The sequence below is a fragment of the Falco rusticolus genome, chromosome 13 (genome assembly GCF_015220075.1).
Source record: "Falco rusticolus isolate bFalRus1 chromosome 13, bFalRus1.pri, whole genome shotgun sequence".
Taxonomy (NCBI): Eukaryota; Metazoa; Chordata; class Aves; order Falconiformes; family Falconidae; genus Falco; species Falco rusticolus.
In genome coordinates, this window is record NC_051199.1 from 1,942,617 (window position 1) to 1,961,047 (window position 18,431).

General features: G+C 52.8%; 1 long non-coding RNA gene across 1 annotated transcript; it reads left to right on the top strand.

Moving 5' to 3' along the window:
• Positions 1-13,017: 13,017 nt before the first annotated feature.
• Positions 13,018-17,812, top strand: LOC119156776. Its single transcript, XR_005107285.1, has 3 exons — positions 13,018-13,591; positions 15,652-15,791; positions 16,898-17,812. It is a non-coding gene; the product is annotated as an uncharacterized LOC119156776 (long non-coding RNA).
• Positions 17,813-18,431: the final 619 nt, after the last annotated feature.

Consider the following 18,431-nt stretch of genomic DNA (forward strand, 5'->3'; position numbering starts at 1 on the left):
GCTGGACAAGCTGCACCTGCACCTCTGGTCCACTTGCAAGCCTGTAACCGTGGCCGAGGTGTAGACTGCCTCTCTGGTGAGGAGCAGAGGAGGCCTGTGATCCAGATTTCCAACCCTGGGAGCTGGACCGATTGCTGGAGCAAAGGGGTTTGCAAGGGGTTGACCCTTGCTGTAACACCAACAAGCTGTCTGCCTCCCTTCCTCCGCACCTTATTCCTTTTCCTGCTAGGTGGGAACTACTCCAGTACCAAAATAACCCAGCAGACAGCTGTGTGTGGGGTTTTGTTTGATCCTGCTAAAGACAGATATGTTTGCCATCAACAATGCTCCTTGCTGAGCCCCAAGGCATGAACAGCCGCCTTCAGATGGGCGGCATGACAGATCTCCTTTGCAAAGCTGACGATCCAGCAAGGGCTTTACAGGCAGGAGCAGCCAAGCTGTGCTGTCCTGCAAGAGCTAGTGATGCTAAGACAGTGCTGCAATAGCCAGGTGTGGGAGAAAGGCCACCGCTGCTCTCTGGGACCGTGTTTTCCTTGGCTAACGAGGTGGGGAATGATGTCCCTGTGTGTGTTGGCAAGAGGGAGGCAGCTGTAGCCTGGAGGGTACAGGCAGCCAGGGAGGTGTCTTTGCAGAGAGCAGAGACGAGGGTTCTGGGGCGGATGAGGAAACTGCTTCTGGGCTTTGCCAACAGAGGTTGGACCAGCCCCTGGGGATCTCCTGGGATGGGAGTGGCCCCCAGAGGTTTTCTTAGCAGGGAATGGAGAGGGATGGAGCTCCTGCTGGAAATGGCTCCTTAGCTTTTAGTGTCAAAGCAGAACATCTGCAAAACAAATTAAAATCTTTTTGTGTCTAATGGAAGCAGTCAATGCTCCTTAAATTCCAGGTGAAGCCATTAGCTGCAGGGTGGAAACCAGAGTGCTACAGAAAAGCCATATCCAGGATTAAAATTATCCTGGGAAGGGCCAGGAGTAAAAGTACTACTGCTCTCATGTTAGAGGAGCCTGGAAGACCTCATGGAAGTGCTGTGATGGTGGGGCAGACCTCCAAAGAAGCCCAGGTGGTGAGAGGGGCCAAGGAGCCCTTCCACAGGGGAGGGCTGGAGGTGGCACTGGCTGCACCTGTGGGGGGAGTCCAGGTACCTGAAGCCAGAGTCTCCCGGCCTGAGACTGTTGTCCCTTTGCCTCAGGCAGGTAGCTGGACTGAGGACCTGGAAGGAGGTTGTTGCCACTGGGATAAACCAGGGAAGGCACGTCCGATGTTGGACTGGGTCCCATTCCTCATGGGATGACCACAAAGTCCTGTCTCTTACTGTCTGGTCCCCACTGTGCCTGTGCTGCCCATGCTGCCTGCCCAGGCTCCACTGGCCCAACTCTCGTCGCATGCTCACAGCATCCCACCAGGAAACGCCTAAGCCCCCCTGCCTCTTGGTTTGGGTCCTCAGCCCTAAGGTCACCCGGTGCTGCTGCCTCCTCCCACCCTGCAAGAAGCAGATGTGCTGTGGCTGAGGCTTCTCCTCAGTGCTTCGCAGCACAGCAGTACGACCTGAGCTGGCACATGGAACTGAACCTTTGAGCCATGCCACAGCTCATCGTTCTGACCCTGGCAAGAGAGGAGCACAGCCCTGTGTGCTGCGAAGCCTGGCAGTGTGTTCCTGCCCACATCCCTTCAGCAATGTTTTTCCCTCTGTCTTTATTTCCTCCCTTTTTTTTTTTTTTTTGTTTGTGTGCGTGTGCGCGCACTTTGCTTGAGCAAGGATTTATCTTCATCATTTTCTGCCTAGACGTGGTCAGTCTGGCCGTGCCATTTGTACCCTGGCAGCCTGGAGCTCGCTGGATCTCACAGGCAGATGAAATGGCAAGAGGTTTGTGTGTGTCTCCTCAGCAGCAAGTCAGCCCCAGATGCAGTGGCGGATTGGGGAAATCAGGGTCTGGGACATCCCAGTTTCCTAGGTCGTTCCACAAAACCCCAATGGAGAAAAACTTCAGAGAGGGGTGAGCTTTTCCCTGACCCCCAACAAACTCTTTGTGCTTTCTGTTTGCTTTTCAGACCGGTTTCCAGACAGACCTGTTCATGAAACGACCCAACGATAATTTCTAGATTACGTTCTCTGGGGGATCCAGCGCACCACGCTATCAGCTAAGTTCAAGTTTGATTTCCGTGTTGTTTTGAAATCTATCACACACCAGACCTGCCCTTCCACTGCTGGGCAGCCGCCAGTCCATTAGCTCATACCTAAGTGAGTATTTATTTAATTTTACATTTTGCAGAGTGAGTGAGGCATGCTCATTTAATTAGTTTCTGTTTGACATTTAGCAGCCTGTTGTCTTAGATCTAAACCATTGGTTCAATTCATATTAGAGTCCCTCAGCAGCTCTCCCAGGACACTGAAGTCCGCTCCATGGTGACATGCCCATGGACACCAGCTCCCCCGAAAGGATGCTCAGGGCCAACGGGAGCAAGTGCGTCCAGCTGGGGAGTCAGGAGCAAAGCGTGGAGAGAGCCAAGCTCAGGGCTGGTGCTGACATGCTGACGCTGCTGGGCTGTATGGGATCCCCACTGGCATGGGGACTTTGTCCTAGAGGGGACATGGCCGAGCCTGTGCCAGTGCCAGGCAGAGCTCCTCCTGGGCCTGAAGGCTGCAGAACAGCTGGATGTGCTTGGGTTTAGGTGAGAGGCGCGCCGTTGCCTCCGGCTGTATGCTTTTCGGCTTGCGCTGGGACTTTGGCCCAAGCCATGCACTTATTTGTTCTTTAATCTCAGACACCTTATCAGGAGCCTTTGAACAACCAAACACATCTCCACTCACCTTGGGAACCGGCTTTGCCGTTTCTTGTCGGTTGGTTTTGTTTCCATGCCAGAGACCTCCGAGAGATTAGAGTGACCCCTTTACAGACCTGGGCTTTGTCGAAGCCTCTGAAGTCGGCAGCATCAGCAGCGCTCAGGTGCTGAGAGACTGGTGCATGTTAGGGTGGCTTTGGCATTAGTCCAGATCCCTCAAGGCCTTGTAGGATCCAGGAAAGTCCGAACAATTCCCGATGGTTGTCCGTGTCATCTTTTCCAAGCAAAGACACCAGGTTACAAGTTACTGGGAGGACTTGCCGGTCCATCTGTAGGTGTTTGGAAGCAGAAACGAAAGTGGGCATCCCAGCTGTGAGGTGCATGGGCTCTCCTCAGCAAAGGTGGAGAGAGGCAGCCCCCGGGGGGGAATTCCATGCGTTTTAGTTTGCTCCCATTGCCTCTTGTCCTGTCAGCAGACACCACTGGGAAGAGTCTGGCTCCCTCCTCTTCATTCCCACCCATCAGATGTTTATAGACATCTATGAGGTCCCTCTGAGACTACTCTGGGCTGAACAGCCCCAGCTCTCTCAGCCTCTCCTCGTACGAAGGATGCTTCAGACCCTTCATCGCCTTCATGGCCTTGCACTGGACTGGACAGAGAGATAAGTGCATCCCTCTCTTGCACTGGGGAGCCCAGAGCTGGACCCAGCACTGCAGATGTGGCCTCACCAGTACTGAGCAGAGCGGGAAATGAGGCTGCTGGAGCTTGCAAAGCAGTGTTTGACCTGGGGATGGCCAGAGATGTTTCTAGGACTCTCCGTGACCAGCGGGAGTCCTGTGCATCTGCGTCTGACCTGCAGGAGTGGCTAAGTGCAGGCTCTGCAGGCACCCGGTGCCTGCAACAAAACTGTGGGTTTCATATGAAGCCTGGCTAGAAAAGCAATGTTGACGGAGAGAAGCCAGGTGGAGCAGGTGTTTACAGAGCAACTGCCTTTTGAAACAAATCAGCAGGCAAACAGGGTGGGGACCTCAGGGTCTGATGCTACCTCCTATTTATGGAAAGCAGGACAGGGTGCCCAGATAAATGTCAATGCCTCACCTGGAAAAAAAACCAAAACAGAGTGAAATCTGGGAGAGATTTTATGGTTTCTAGGAAAGCTACAGCATTGACATGTGAGTATGAAACAGCTGCCCTAGAGGCGGAGATGTGCAAGTTACCCTGGCCTCACCTCTCACCGAGCAGTATTCCCTGGGTTATGGAAGGAAGCTGAGGCTCATCATCTGAAGATGATAGCCAGGACAGGCTACTCTGCTGGGTCTCCGAGGGGAGTATCCCTTGCATACCTGCCCTGCTGACTGAGATGTCTTTGCAGGGTCATGCCACAAAGAGTGTCCTGCCTTCTGCCCCTGACAACGAGATCAGAAGGAAAATGCTGGCAGTGGTGGAGGGTGCACGGAGAGATATTGCAAAGCGCTCCCACCAGCACCCTGCAAGGAGGGCATCAGAGCAGGGTGTGTGCCATTTGATATGAATTTAACAGCCTTTTGTCTGAGATCTCCTAAAACACTGGTTCAGTTCACATTAGAGATACCCGTGGCCATGATGAAATGTCATCACTGTGTGGGTCATGGTCAGCTGGTGTTGGAGGAGGTGTCTGCAGTTAAATCAGATCTTTCTATCTTCTCTTCGTGTCTGGGAGGTGGGATTTGAAAGTTTGCTCTGCTCTCTCCAAGTCTTAGCCACGCACAAGCAAACCTCAGTTCAGTAGGAGGAAGGATGCTGAAGTCCTGGGTTTGCAGTTGTATTTTCCTGTAGATCATGACAGTAGAGCTGCCTCCTCAATACACCGAGAGCGTTAGTCCTTGGGTGAGGCTCTGTTGGGTGGGAATTTGATCATGGAGTCCCATCAGCAAGGAGGAAAACTAGCGCTAGTGTCCTTCAGGGCCTTGGAGAAGACAGAGTGCCCGACAGGGAAAAGGAAAAAGCAGTGGCTATGCGGCTATGCAGAAGGATGAACTTCAAAACAACTATCTAGAGATCTGGGAGTTCTGGATGGGATGGAGGACCTCTGTATGTCAAAGGCAAGGGAAAGACGGAAAACATCAGGAGATCTCCTTGGACATGGCCAGCACCACGCCGTGCTGTCAGCAATGTCCATGCATTCATATTTTTGGCTCTTCTGCAGTGATTTCCATGCATCAGAAGCTGTATCTGCTTCCTCCATTCACACCCAGCCACAGCTGGATGCTGCTGAGAGCAGCCATCCTTCCCTGCACAAGGACCTCACACTCCAGGAGCTTCCTGCTAGTGTCAAATCTTTGCTTCCCCCCTGAGAGGAGAGTCTGGCCGGCCTTGACAGCTGTCGGCTACAAAACCCACAGTGCTCATGTCCACACCACAGCTATTCTAGGTGAGGAAGGGATTAAAAACTCAGGACTTTTTACTGCTTGCCCCTGCAGGGGTCATCAAAGCAGCGTGGAAATCACAAGTAGCTGCCCAAAGAACAGGCACAGTAGAGTATTTCCTGATCAGAGCTACTTTTCATAGGAAAAAAGCCCCTGAGGTCTGCATTTTCTATCCCTGGCTGTAAGGGAGGAATTTGTTGACATGTCCAGAATGTTTTCAGGGCAAGAAAAATAATTTTCAGGCCTTGGAAGGCTGCAGAGATGCTGAGGAAGTTCATTTGCCCCTCTGGTTGCCACCAGCACGTGCTGGTCTGTTCTGGCCTGGCTCCTTTGCCACCAACCTCTTCACCCCAAGAAGGAAGGAAGGACTTTTGAAATTGAAACCCCACAGAAAGGCTTTCAGGTGTTTGTGCTGGGCCCACCAGCTTCTTGGGCTGGTCCCTGGAGCTTCCACAAGGGAGTGTGTGACACCTTTGATGTATGAAAAGCTGATGCCCTGTTCCTACCCGTTGCACACAAAGGTGGGGGCTCTGCTGCTTCCTCCTTTGGCCATGAGGACTCTGGACTTGAAGCTTTCCTACAAGGGGAGTTGCTCCTTTTGGAGGCCCAGTGCCTGCTGACGGATCTATTGATTTCTTTATTAATTTATTTATTTATTTTCACTGCTTTTGCATGCGATGGTGATGCTTTGGTGGGGGTTCATAGCTTACGTGGGGAACGTTTGCTTAGAGAGACAGCTGTAAGTCAGGCTCCTGCTGGGGCTCTCAAGCTCTTTGTCTGGTTCTGCCGCAGCTCCGCTGGCATCCAGGCTGTAGACAACACTCCCATCACTTCTCACCTTCAGGACAGTGTTGACACAGCAGGTAACCAGGGCTTGAACAGTGGCCAAGTCACTCTTGTTGTCTCCAAGACCAAAAAAGCCCCCCTGTACAACACTGTCGGAAGTTTATGCTTGATTACCATATGCAAGCACAATAATTAAGCTAATTCACATGCCAGTGCCCTCTGAGACACCACAGGTGAGTTGAGGAGCAACGAGGCGAGTCGCGGAGCGAGTGTGAACCTTCATCCTCTGCAGCTGACCTGTGGCCACCTGCCCGCAAGCTGCTGCAGGCGCTGGAGCAGAGACGGAGGCGCACAATGTGGCATTGTAATCCTGCCATGGCAGCGGGTCAGGGTGGGGGCAGGTGGCGGTGGTACTGGTGGGGAGCTGCCACCCCCGCAGGGCCAGCTCCGGCCATTGTGTTTGAGCACGGGCTGTGCAAACAGCACCGTGTGCCAGGCCATGGCTGCCGCTGCCATTTCTTGTTGGCAGCGGCAGGTTGGAGGTTCAGAGGGACAGATCTGGGTCCAGAGTCTATGTACGTGTGAGGAGAGCTGTGACCCATCAGAGAGGCGATGGGGTCTGGGACGGAGAGCATCGTGCTTTGGTCTCAAGAGCCAGAGCGGGTGCTCCATGTGGACCTGCGGGGCAGGAGAAGACTGAGGTGGATGCAGCAGTGAGGAAAAGGAGCACGATCCACTTGTTTCCTTCCTGCATGCTGGAGCACAGGCGCTCTGCCCCTGCACCATCTCCTTGGCTGCCTGCCTTCCTTCCTCCCGCCCTGATGTCTCTGATGTCCTTTCTCATCTTGCCCCTGGGCCTGGAGGGCTCGCTCCCTTCCCACTGGGTCTGAGGGTGTGTTTGTTCCAGAGGGAGCAAGTGCACAACTGCTGCGCAAATGCAGTCCTGCAGAAAGCTGAGGAAGGTGGGGATGGATCTCCTTGCGTGCCGTGGGTTTGGACATGGGTGTTCTACCACATCGCATTGGTGGACTCTCCTGGATCCAGCAGAGCAAGGGTACTCCCGGTTGCACCTCTGAAGATGATGGTGGCTCAGTGAGGGGGATGGGGGTACACTGTGGGTGCATGCGAAGGTACACCCCCCCGCCACGCAAAAGCTGCCTAAACCGCTCCGAATACCAGTTCTCTGCAGATGTTAAAACATCCCCTCCTCCAAAAGCCCTGGCAGAGGCTGCGGCAGCTGGGGTGGGGTAGGGGTGTTTGCTGAGCAAGCAGCCGCTGTTTGCACAGAGGGGATTCATCAGGCTACAGTCTGGTTGAACTTTGTTCTGGCGATCACATATTACAGCTTGTGCCCCCCTCACCTCCGCTGCCTTGGCTTTGGATCCCTTTCTCTGCCATGGGCCAAGGGAATGACCTTGTTCTGGGCCGTTTATTTCTATCTTTGCTGCTTTATGTTTCTTCGTCATGTTTATCCTCTATATCTTCTGCAATACGCTGACCCAGGGCAGCTGGCAGGACACCTTGGAGGGGCTCCTGTCCCACCAGACACAAAGCTGGGCAGGGTCAACGCATGCTTTGGTGCCTCTCCCCGGATGCTGTAAGGAGGTGAGAGCTGATATTTAGGAAAACAAGCAATTCTCTGCAAAACAAGGCTGAGGGAAATGCGGGTGCCATGCAGTGTTGGTCACAGCGAGAAGCAGGCAGGCACAGGGTACGTATTACCACCGTTGGTACCGGTCGTGCAGCAGAGTGGGCTCTAGACATCTTTCCCCTGTTGGAGAGAAGATCTGTGTTGAAGGGAACCAAGGGGAGACGCTCGCCCCATGAGGCTCAGCAGTTCAACCAGCTGGGAAGCAGGGAAGAATGGAATGGAAAGTGCTGCAAACAGTCTAGTGGGACGCCACCTCCCAGGAGGAGCCATCCCCTCTTCATGTCTGTTGACCTCTCTTCAAAGAAGCAATTTCTGAATAAGGAGAATGCAAGTCCAGGTTGGGAAGAAGATAAGAGATGAGGAACTGAGCCCCAGGAAAGAGGCACTTCAGGCTGTTTGGCATCAAAAGGAGCAAAGGGAGAAGCCATACACATACATATGGCGTAAAGTGGCCTAGGACAAATTACAGACATGAGGTCAGAACCCAAGGAATGGAAGAGCTCTGCTGGTGTCTGTGCAGCTGCAGCAGTTTCCACCAGCCTTGGAGAGTCTGAAGACCAGCTCTGGAGGTGATCTGTGTGCTCCCATGTGTGGTAGCTCCAGGGAGGAGCTGGCATGATGCCCCTCTGCAACAGCTCCCGTGCCCCAGGGAATGGATATGGGTGTTCAGAGACCTTTGGGGCATCGTTGTTGCAGGATGTGTCTCTTTCCAGATGTTCCCCAGCCAGCCTGGGAGCATTATTTTCCTTTGAAGAGACCAACACCAGCAGATAGCGAATAAGGCCTTTCTCCATCTTTACATTGCTCCTTAACCTTAGCTAATCTTACAGCCCATGATCTTACAGATGTAAGTCTCTGAAAAAGAGACACATGAAATGAGAGTTTGACAACTGTGAACTGGGTAAGGGCTGAGTTAAAGAAAAAAAAAAAAAAAAAGAAAAGTGGGATCCTTCCTCAAACTGGGAACCCATCTTGCCATGTGTTAGAGCTCAATGTGCAGTCCCAGGTCAAGCCATACAAGGAGACAGAGCTGCTGTTCCTGGAGACGAGGGCTGTGTCTTGTGCCCAAGATGCTGAAGTTTGCTTCTTGGGTCAGCACTCTGCTGCTGAAGATTGCAGATGCAGAAAAGTGAGTTGAGTAGACTCAACATCCTGCTGAAAACCTTCAGGAGATGATTATGCCCCAGGCTGGGGTTAGGATACTGCCCTCTGGCTCGTCCCCTCAAGCCAAGACCCTACGTGCTAGCCGTGCATGGGCTGGGACAGGAGCTGGCCCAGTTCCGAGATCTCCATCAAGGTGTCCCGGCCAGGGGGAATGTCCCTGCCACGAGAGTCCGGCCGTGGCACATCCTCTGCGTTTCCCTCCCCCACCTCTTTTATTTTTAAGCGGTCACCTGTGACCAGAAGAAATTTCACCGTGGCTGCTGGATAAATGAGCAACCTGTACTTCAGCATTTCTGAGTACCGTAGATTTAACCCTGAACTGCTCCAGGTGCCTATGTCTCTCCTTAAAATCAGGACAGCTTGTCTTGCAATCGGTTAATCCTTTAATTCAGCTTTGATTGCTGAAGGTGGGAATAACCTCCCCTAGCCACTGGGCAAGTGGGTGCCCTGTCTGAGCCACATCTGTGTCCTCTACCACTGTCCATGAGACACTTTGTGCTACCTCTGCTAGAGTGGGGTGGCTTGGCCTCTGAAGATGTCTACGCCCTGGGATAACAGAGGCAGCCTAGATTTAACTTTTAGAGGGGTAAGGCAGAGCGAGACGGTCCCTTCTTTTGGCTTCTCCAATTTATTAAGTCCTCTGTCACAAACAGAGCCTGCAAGTGTTACTAATAAAAATATGCTAATGAGTAAAAAGCTAATTGCTCTTTTGGCTTCTTGAGAAGCTGTTTGCTGCTGTGCTCTTAAAACCTGTGCTAGCATCCCTCGTGGCAGACAAGAAAGGAGACATGGGCTGGTAGTTTCAGCTTCCCTCAGCCCATCATCATTACACAAGTCTGATGTCCTTGACTAAAGGCCAGCCTGGTCTTTTCACGGGGATTTCCCACCTCAAGGGGAATGTGTGAGAGGAACAAATAACTTGTTTGTAATAGGATCTTCATAAAGCCTTTCCTGATGTTTGTTCATGTTATTTCTTCATGGCATGTTTATAGAAGATGGAGTTGATGTCATCTCGGGGCTGTGGGACTCCTTCAAGAGCCAGCACTCAGTAGAGACGTTTGGTTCAATGGGAAAAACTTTACTGCTGCCTACCAAAAATAATTGCTCAGGATAAAGTGGGATGTAAATAGACTGAAGTGTGGGATCAAAGCTCTACAAGAGAGTTGGAGCTGTGTTTTCTGTGTCCTGGTCTAACCAGGAGATAATTATGTGTTCTCTCCTATGCACCAGGGTACTGCAAGGGCTGACTGTTCCCAAAGGGATGGGGACCCTAGCGTGGTGGCACAGCCAGGAGGGCAGGGGACCTGTCCATCACTGTCTCCATGCATGATGAACGGGATAGCAGCTGGGGTCGGGCCAGAGTCCAGATCTGGGAAGCTGGTGGTGATGAAGCAGGTCTGGGGTTGGAATCGGGTCTGGGGACAGTAGTAGGGTCAGACACAGACTGGGGACCACCAGGCAGGTCCAAGGCTGAGAAGTCTGTCTGTGGTCTGGGGTCTGGACCAGCGGGGCCGTGGCCAGGCAGGGTAAGAGCTGTGGTTGAGTTGGGGACCAGCGCTCCTCCAGTGCTGCTCAGGCAGGGACTGATGGGCTGAGCATGAACGGGCTCCCGGAGGCTTGTCACTGGAGGCCCTCTGTGAGGCTGAAAATGAGGGAGGATGGGGCTGTAAGAGCTAGCGATGCCTTTTGGTAAGGGATGCCTTTTGCAGCGCTGCACAGCTGGCTGGTGTTTCTCCAAGGCTTGCTCTCTCTTTCTGCCCTCGGCATGTGCTCTCGGTGCACTCTGGCTGTGGTGTCCATCCAGGTGTCGCATGGCAGAAGCGTGGCAGGGCTTTTCTGCCTGTGGTGGGCACCACTGGCAGATGCAGAGGATGGGAGGAGGGTGCTGGTGGTCCTCATCTGGGTGCGTGTCGAAGGGCAAAGCCTCTGGTGGAGGGGGGAACAACAGATCTCAGCTTGGGTCTTGCTGGGCTACGGACACAGCCATGCTGAGAGCCTCAGTCACTGCCAGTGACCAGACGCCCCGAGAGGAGTTTGTTTTCCTTTTCCACTGCGATTGGAAGGTCAGTGACACCAAGCCGTTTCTCCCCATACAGCACACTTTGTCTGTAACACACCTACAGAGCACTGCCGCCTGCCCCCACCTTAGGCAACTTCTAGCAAAGCATCTGAAGCAAGATGTTTTTCTGGTTCCTTCCTTATTCTTGCAACAGGGAGCTGTTAGGGCCACGTCATGCTTTAGCTGGGCTTTACCACCCGCTGGGGCACCTGCATGAGCAGAGCGTGTGGGCAAGGGGCCGCGGGCTGCTGCTGCGGGGGCTCTGGAAGAGGGCTGCTGCGTCCTGCTGACCACCCACCCCAGAGCTTCCCCGCTGGGACCAGCCCCCGCTGGAGACACGTGCCCTGAGGCCCCCACACCTCCACCTAGGATTTCTGCTCCTTTATCCCTACAGCTGGAAATGCTGAGAGGATTAAAATGCCATGGGAGTCTAAAAGCCCTCAGGAGGGGGTTTGAAATTTGCTCAGCTTGGCTTTTTGCTTCCCCCCTCTCTGCTCCTCCCAGAGATCTTAATAGTCCCAAGACTTTTATTATTTTCCACGTTGCAAAACAGTAATTACTGGAAAGGATGAGGTGGTTTGAGAGCCAGGGTCCAGCGGTGCCTTCGGGGCTGTGCCAGCCCCGGGGTGACCAGGGAGTGGAGCAGTGAGGACTGGAGGAGCCATTCCCCTCGGATTTTATCTTGATGAGAACATCTTGAGGAACAACCAGGAAACAAATTCCTCTGCCACTTGGGAGGGAGAGGGGGAACTGAAAGGTTAAGCCTGCCGGCTGGGTCCTCAGAGACCCCATGGGCAGGGGAGGTCTTTCACTGATGGCACGGTGGTCACCAGCGCTGGCAGGGATTGAAAGGTCAAGGCTGCTTGTGGGGACCTTGGAGATCCCTGGGCAGGGGAGGTCTCTCACGATGGTATGGTGGTCACCAACAGTGGCAGGGAAGAGATGCCCTCCCTGGTCCAGGGTCCAGTATTTAGTCACTGATGTTGTACTTAGCTACTGATCTCCAAAGGGTGAGATGTTTGCACGGCTCATGACGGCTGAACTGCCAGATCTGTCTTTGAAAATCTCAAGAGCAGAAGGAAAATTAATTTAACTAGAGTTCAAAGGGTGTCCAATAAAGACTAAGCCTTGCTGTTATTCTGAAGCCTGATTTCCATTAATTCTGTTTAATGCTGCTTTAAAATTGCAAAGTGGAAGGGAATGCTGGCCAACAGATTTTTTTGGTGGTTTCAAAACAGCCACTATTAATCAGCGAGGAAATGTAATGGCCATAAGAGTGTTTAAACACGAAGGTGGCTTCAACCAGGACATATGTAACAGCATGTAGCTGTGGTGACAGTTTAAAAATTAGCTATTGTGAGGCTCCATAGATGGACAGAGGCTTGGCATTAATGATTACCATGAGTTAACTAACTGGAAAGGAGCTGAACAGCAAGTGGTAGAGTTCAGGTTGACCCACTGGTGAGCTGACCCTTTTCCTGTCTACTTAATGCTGAAATCTTGTTTCTGTCTGGAGCGGCTATCCAACAGCCGAACACAATGCTTGGGCTCAGTGGTGGGTGGCCGTGGCAGCCCAGCCAGGCTGCCTGTGGGCTGCAGAGGTGATAAGAGGTTCAGTCCCTGCTCCTTGGGCCAGACCCAGAAGCAAGAGCTGCTGCAGCAGCCAGCCAGCATTGCTCGTCCCAGGGCTCGTGCTGACAGCGCTGCTCCACAAAGCCTCATCACATGTCTTCTCTTCTTGGTGTCTCCCCTTGCTTTCTCCATTTGTGTCCTGGCTGCTGGCCTCTGCTGCCTGCTCTCACCAGCAGCTCTGTGCCCACAGCTCCTGCAAAGTCACTCTTAGTCCACCCAAACCACCAGCATCCCTCTGCAACACACGCAGGGCAGCTCCCTGAGCAAGGCTGGCTGCATCTGCCAGGAGCTTTCTTGCTTTCTTGATGTCCCCCTGCTCCTTTGGCAGCCAAAGGTGTAAGACACAGCTGGGTGTCCCTTTGGGTGGTGGGGTGGGGTGGCTGTGGCTCACCTCCAGGTGCACCTCGTGCTTCCCACTCTTGCTCCCCACTTACTGTGGGGTCTTCTTGACCAGCTCTGACACTGTTTTGTCTTGACTCTATCCCCTCTCTGGTGACCTGGGCTCTGTGACTGCAGGAGAACATCCCCACTCACACCCCCACTCCCTTGTCCCTGGACGTGTGCACCGGGGCTCATGTGAGCCACAGCCCCCTCCTCTCCTGGAAATAAGCCACCTCCTGCCCTCACCCAGCCACATCCTCTGGGATGGTCCAGCATCTCGTTGTGGGCACATGCCCCCGTGGAAACTGTCTGGCACATCCCACGGAGCTGGACACAACCATTTTGTGGACAGCGGAGTTGTACAACTACCTGGTGCATGTCCTGGCATGGGACCTGGGGGTCCTCTGGGAGAGGAGCCAAGGGCACAGTGGCCAGAGAGGGCAGCTGGCACTCTTGCTCTTTCTTTCCCAGTTACTGGTATTTGCTGGTTTGTTCCCACAGATCTTTGCAAAACACATGGGAAGCGGGGACGAATGTTATCAGGCCCCAGCTGCTCTATTTGCAGCTTGTCTGCAGCAGCAATGATTTTCTGGCTTCTCTTCCAAAAGCCCTTCAGGAATATCACAGCTCCCAAGATTGCACAGAGTTGCTGGTAATCCTGTTAACCTTTGGGTTAATTAAGCAAACTGGAATCCTTCGTTAGGAGGAACAGCACTAATTACATATCTGAGAGGGTAAGTTTTGCGTGGACCGTTGGCTGGCAGAGCAGAAACCACTGCTGACTTCAACGAGGCGGGTGAGGCGTTAGTGCTGGCTTGCTTGAGAGAGGATGTCAAGAAAACCTGTTTCCTCATCGACGCTGGACCAGTTGGCATTTGCTGGAGGGGGGATGCGGACAGGGAGGATGCAGGGCAGCGGCATTGTCCTGCAGAGCTGCTGTACAAGGCACAAAGGGTCAAACTGCTGGTACCTGGCTGTCGAGCTGACATTATTTTCCAACCTAAAAATGCAAACCTGTAATGGCATGGCACGGTAAGCAGCTCCGGACAAGAGGCTACAGTCTGCAGCTGGGCTTAGTGCTCTGAGCTGGGAAGAGCAGCTTAAAACTAACAGAGAGCTCTTTGTTTGCTGTGTGCGGTTTAGAAATTATGCAATACTTCGAAGCAAATATTGGTTCAAACAACACTAGCTCCCACTTTCCAGTGGCCAGTTCAGCTCATTCCAGGTAGAAAACAGCATATTGCAACACAGTCAAAACCTGACACTAAATATTTCTCCTAACGAGTGGGGAAACTGGTTTGTGGCATTTCCTGAAAAATAAACTAGCCACAATGACTCTGGAGTTGGAGCACAGCCTCAAATTTGACCCGTAGGTCCAAACAGGGGCTGAAAGCATGTTTCTGGAAAGACTGTCACAGCTATCCAGGTATCTGTCAGACCTTGGGAGCCGCAGGGAATGCCAAGCTGGTCCCAGTCCACCATCATCCACAGACAGGGTCACAGAGCTGGCACTGCCAGGGTGCAGCTTACAGCTGCTGCCAGCCCCATGCTGAGCCGGGCACCAAGGGATGAGCGATCCCCTCTCCCAGGAGAGACCTGGCATCAGGCAGGAGGCTGGGGTTCCCCCAGGTGCCAGGTAAGCCATCCCTGCAGAAGCCCCCTGATTTGTCCCTGCCCCTCCTGAACTAAGTCACAGAAGGTTTGGGTTGGAAAGAACCTTTAAAGACCATCTAGTCCATGGCCCCTGCCACGGGCAGGGACTCCCCCCACCAGCCCAGGTTGCTCCCAGCCCCGTCCAGCCTGGCCCTGGGTGCTGCCAGGGATGGGGCACCCACAGCTGCTCGGGGCAGCCTGTGCCGGCGCCTCGCCGCCCTCGTTGTAATTAATTAATTTCTTCCTTATATTAATCTAAATCTCCCCTCTTACAGTTTCAAACCATTCCCCTTGTCCTGTCACTACAGACCCTGGTAAAAAGTCTCTCTCCATCTTTCTATAACCCCCCTTTATATATCAAAAGGCCACAGCAAGGTCTCCCCGGAGCCTTCTCTTCTCCAGGCTGAACACCACCACCGCTTCCAGCCTGTCTCCATAGCAGTGGCGTTGAGCCCTCTGATGATCTTTGTGCCCCTCTGAACTGGCTGTAACAAGTCCATGCCTGTCTTTTCCTGGGGACCCCAGAGCTGGATGAAGCACCCCCGGGCAGTCTCACCAGAGGGGAGCAGAGGGGCAGAATCCCCTCCCTCGGCCGCTGGCCACGCTGCTTTGGATGCAGCCCAGGATACAGGTGGCTCTCTGGGCTGCGATTGCACAGTGCAAGTTCATGTCCAGTTTGTCAGCCACCAGCATCCCCAAGTCCTTCTCCGCAGGGCTGCTCTACATCCATTCACCACCCACCATCATCGTCTCCCGAGATGAACACCGCCGCCAGCTGAGGGCCAGCATCAGTCTGGCGTCCACCCCGGGCTATCGATAGAGGAGCAGGGAAGATGGTCTGGGAAAATGGGTTCCCATTAGGCTGCTCTTCTTGCCTTCACCTGCTGCAGCGTGACCTGTGGGCCAGGCCAGGACAAGAACCTGAGCCCAGCTTTTGTGGCTGACCACGCTGACATCCTTGTTGTGGGCAGACTCCAGCCTTCTCCCAGCCGCAAACTAGAAATTCCCATTTCTAGAGGAAAACAAGCCAAGTCTCTGGACAAACCCAAAGTCCTGGTGGGTGTATATTGCCCTCTGCCCTCATCCCATCCCTCCTAGAGGTTCTATTGATTCCTTTTTTTCCTTTTCCTTTCTTTTCCAGTGCTTTTTCTCCTTAATATCTCAAGGTGATCTGGGTCCTCATCACAGTTTCCAGCCTGGTGACCCCTGGGAACAGCATTAGCTCCAAAGGCCTCTGCTGCTGGGTAGAAGCACCTCTACAGAAGTAACTGCTCCGAAGAGGTGAGTGAGATGCCTGCATCGGTACGGTGCCTTGACTGCAGCTTTCCCTCTCCCTGGTTAATGTTTCCCCACACGGACGCACAGCCAGAGCTTGGCTCCAGCCGCCGCTCAGCTGCGTTGGCTGCAGGACACGCTCTGCCGTGATGAGCAGCCAGCACTGCGATAAAGCCGAGCCCGCACAGCCGTGCCAGTTCTAACTTTATCCTAGCCCAATTACAACAAACGTCCTTTCCTTAGGCCACAACCAATGCTCCAGTCCAGCCTCGCCTCAGCCACAAACCACAGCGTACACATATAGGGTTGCAGTAATTAGGGAGATTTAAAAATAAGCAGTATTATTTTAACCTCAATTTTACTTAAGAGTGGGGCTGAGCCCTGTTCTTTCCTTGGGCTTCAGATGTGTTTATGCATCACCAGTGACCCGTGGTTGGTCAGAGGGTGTGCTAATTTGTATTTCTTCATCATTTACGTAATTTTTAGCAGCATCCTCTTCTGAAAACAGAACAGCCATGATCTGTAGTGTTGCAATACAACGAACTTGTGATGTGTAATAATAATTCAGCTAATTTCGTGAAGATGTACACACACTATAGAAGGCTTGATGCTTCTTTCTGGAAAAAGGACAAAGTCTGAGAGGCACTGGTTTAGCTCTGTCCTTTCTAGGCAAAGCTGCCCCTGCCTGCATGAGCCAGAGCATTGACCTCTTACCTCGACAGACAACAAAAAATTCCATCGTTGGTAGGAACTGGCCTTCGTGGTTCAATCTCAGCTTAGTCAGCCAGATACATGCATTTGGGCATGGGAGGAGCCCTCTTTTTGCTCAAAAACGTGCACCCAGGCAGTGCGGTATGGATCTAATTAGAACTTGTAGAAGCATGTGCATGTATTTAGTGAGAGAGAGGACCCAATGAGTGAAGAAGCGTGCATTCTCTAACGCAAAATTTGGAAAAGTAGCTGTCTGATAGACATTCAGGGGAAGAATTTGGTTGCACCAATAAGTTTCTCCTTCCTGGACTCCAAAAGGAAGGCATTTTGCAGCTGGAGGCCACCCAGAATAGTCTGGTTTTTTCTATCCAAGGCTTCCCTTGATGGGATGCACTCCTCAGAAAGGAGGCCTGTTGGGTCCTTTGGAGATCGGGGGCTGGACCTTCAAGCCCAGGTGGCTTAGAGGACACATCACCAATCTGCTGTGCTTCTGCCGTTGGGTACCTCCAAGCCAAGCTGTGTGTTGGAAGAGTTTCCTCTCCCCAGCGCTGCTCTGCGGCAGGGTGGAACAGCAGATCATGGCTGCAGGAGGCAGAGCTACTGAAGGAGCAGCCATGAGATGGACACACACCAGGAGATGAATGGAAATCCATCATGGAGAAAGGTAGAATTTGACAGCATCAAAAGGATGTATAGAAGCTGGTCTGTATGTAGCTGGTGACGTTCCAGATGACTAGTGGCTGGACATCTGGAAATCCAGGAGGTTACTGGTAACGGCTGGAGGACAAGAGGTAAGCAGTAAAACCTATTGCAATCCAAGCCTCTTCCTTCACCCCTGGATTTGCCCTGATGCCATCTGGGAGGACAAAAGGGAAAGAGGTGTGGAGTGAAAACTACCCATCACGTCACAGACATCCCCTTGGCAGATACAGAGAGTGCATTGGGGGTGCAGGTGTGACTTGAGGGAAGAGAAAGGAGCAGTGGGTGGTCCATGGAAAAAAGGCTGGGAACCATGTGCAGAAGGCAAGGTAGCATCGGGCTCTTCCAGCAACTGCTCTTCTGTTGCTTGGACAGATCCTTTATGTTTTCCAAACTTTCTTCTGAGCCTTTCCCCTTCATCTGTCATGTGGCAAAAATACCTTTATCTGCTCTGGATAGCATTGTAGCTACTTCATTTGTGGAGTTAAGATGCCCAGATACTTTCACCATTATTTATGTGCTCATACGTCTTTGGTGTTTCAGTGGCACTGCAATTTCTAGGCTCTCTGAGGTTATCTATTAGAAGCCACATTTTTTAACAAATCAGTAAAAAGCTATGGAAGGAGTGTGTGGGACAGCCTCCTGTGAGCCCTTGTGCCTCTTCTTCCCATGGATGGGGACATTGCTAAGGCTACTCTGAGCAATGTAAGGATTGGGAAGACCCATGGGGAGCTGGGGATGGATTTCAGTGGCATCTACATGTCTCGGTGGAGGAAGACCTTGGAGGGTTACAGTTTGCTGGAGTAAATACGAATGGGAGATCTTTTAAAAGGGAAGGAAGGCTTGTGGTAGGAGCAAGTCAGTCCCCCCGCAGTTGCAGTGTGTTTGGAGATGCTCTGGACACCACAAGTGCTGCTCTTCTGGGAAAGCAGGGGATGAAGGGATGAGGAAGAGGAACAAGCTGTGCTGAAGGAACTGCTAAAAGTGATTTTTTATAACCAGCACGGCCGTGAGTGCCTCTCACTCAGCCTGCAGGGACCTCCAGCAGCCAGTCACAGGTAGGGCAGGTGCCACAGTGGAGGTGGTCACTGTAGAAGGCCAGCAGCCCCCTCCCCTGGGTCACTTTGTAGAGCCATACCCTTCACCTGACACTGGGCTCCCACCTGCACTGAAGTCACTCTGGCCACCCCCACCCCCCCTGCGTGTTGCTGCTTTGCTCTGAGACTGCTGGGAGGA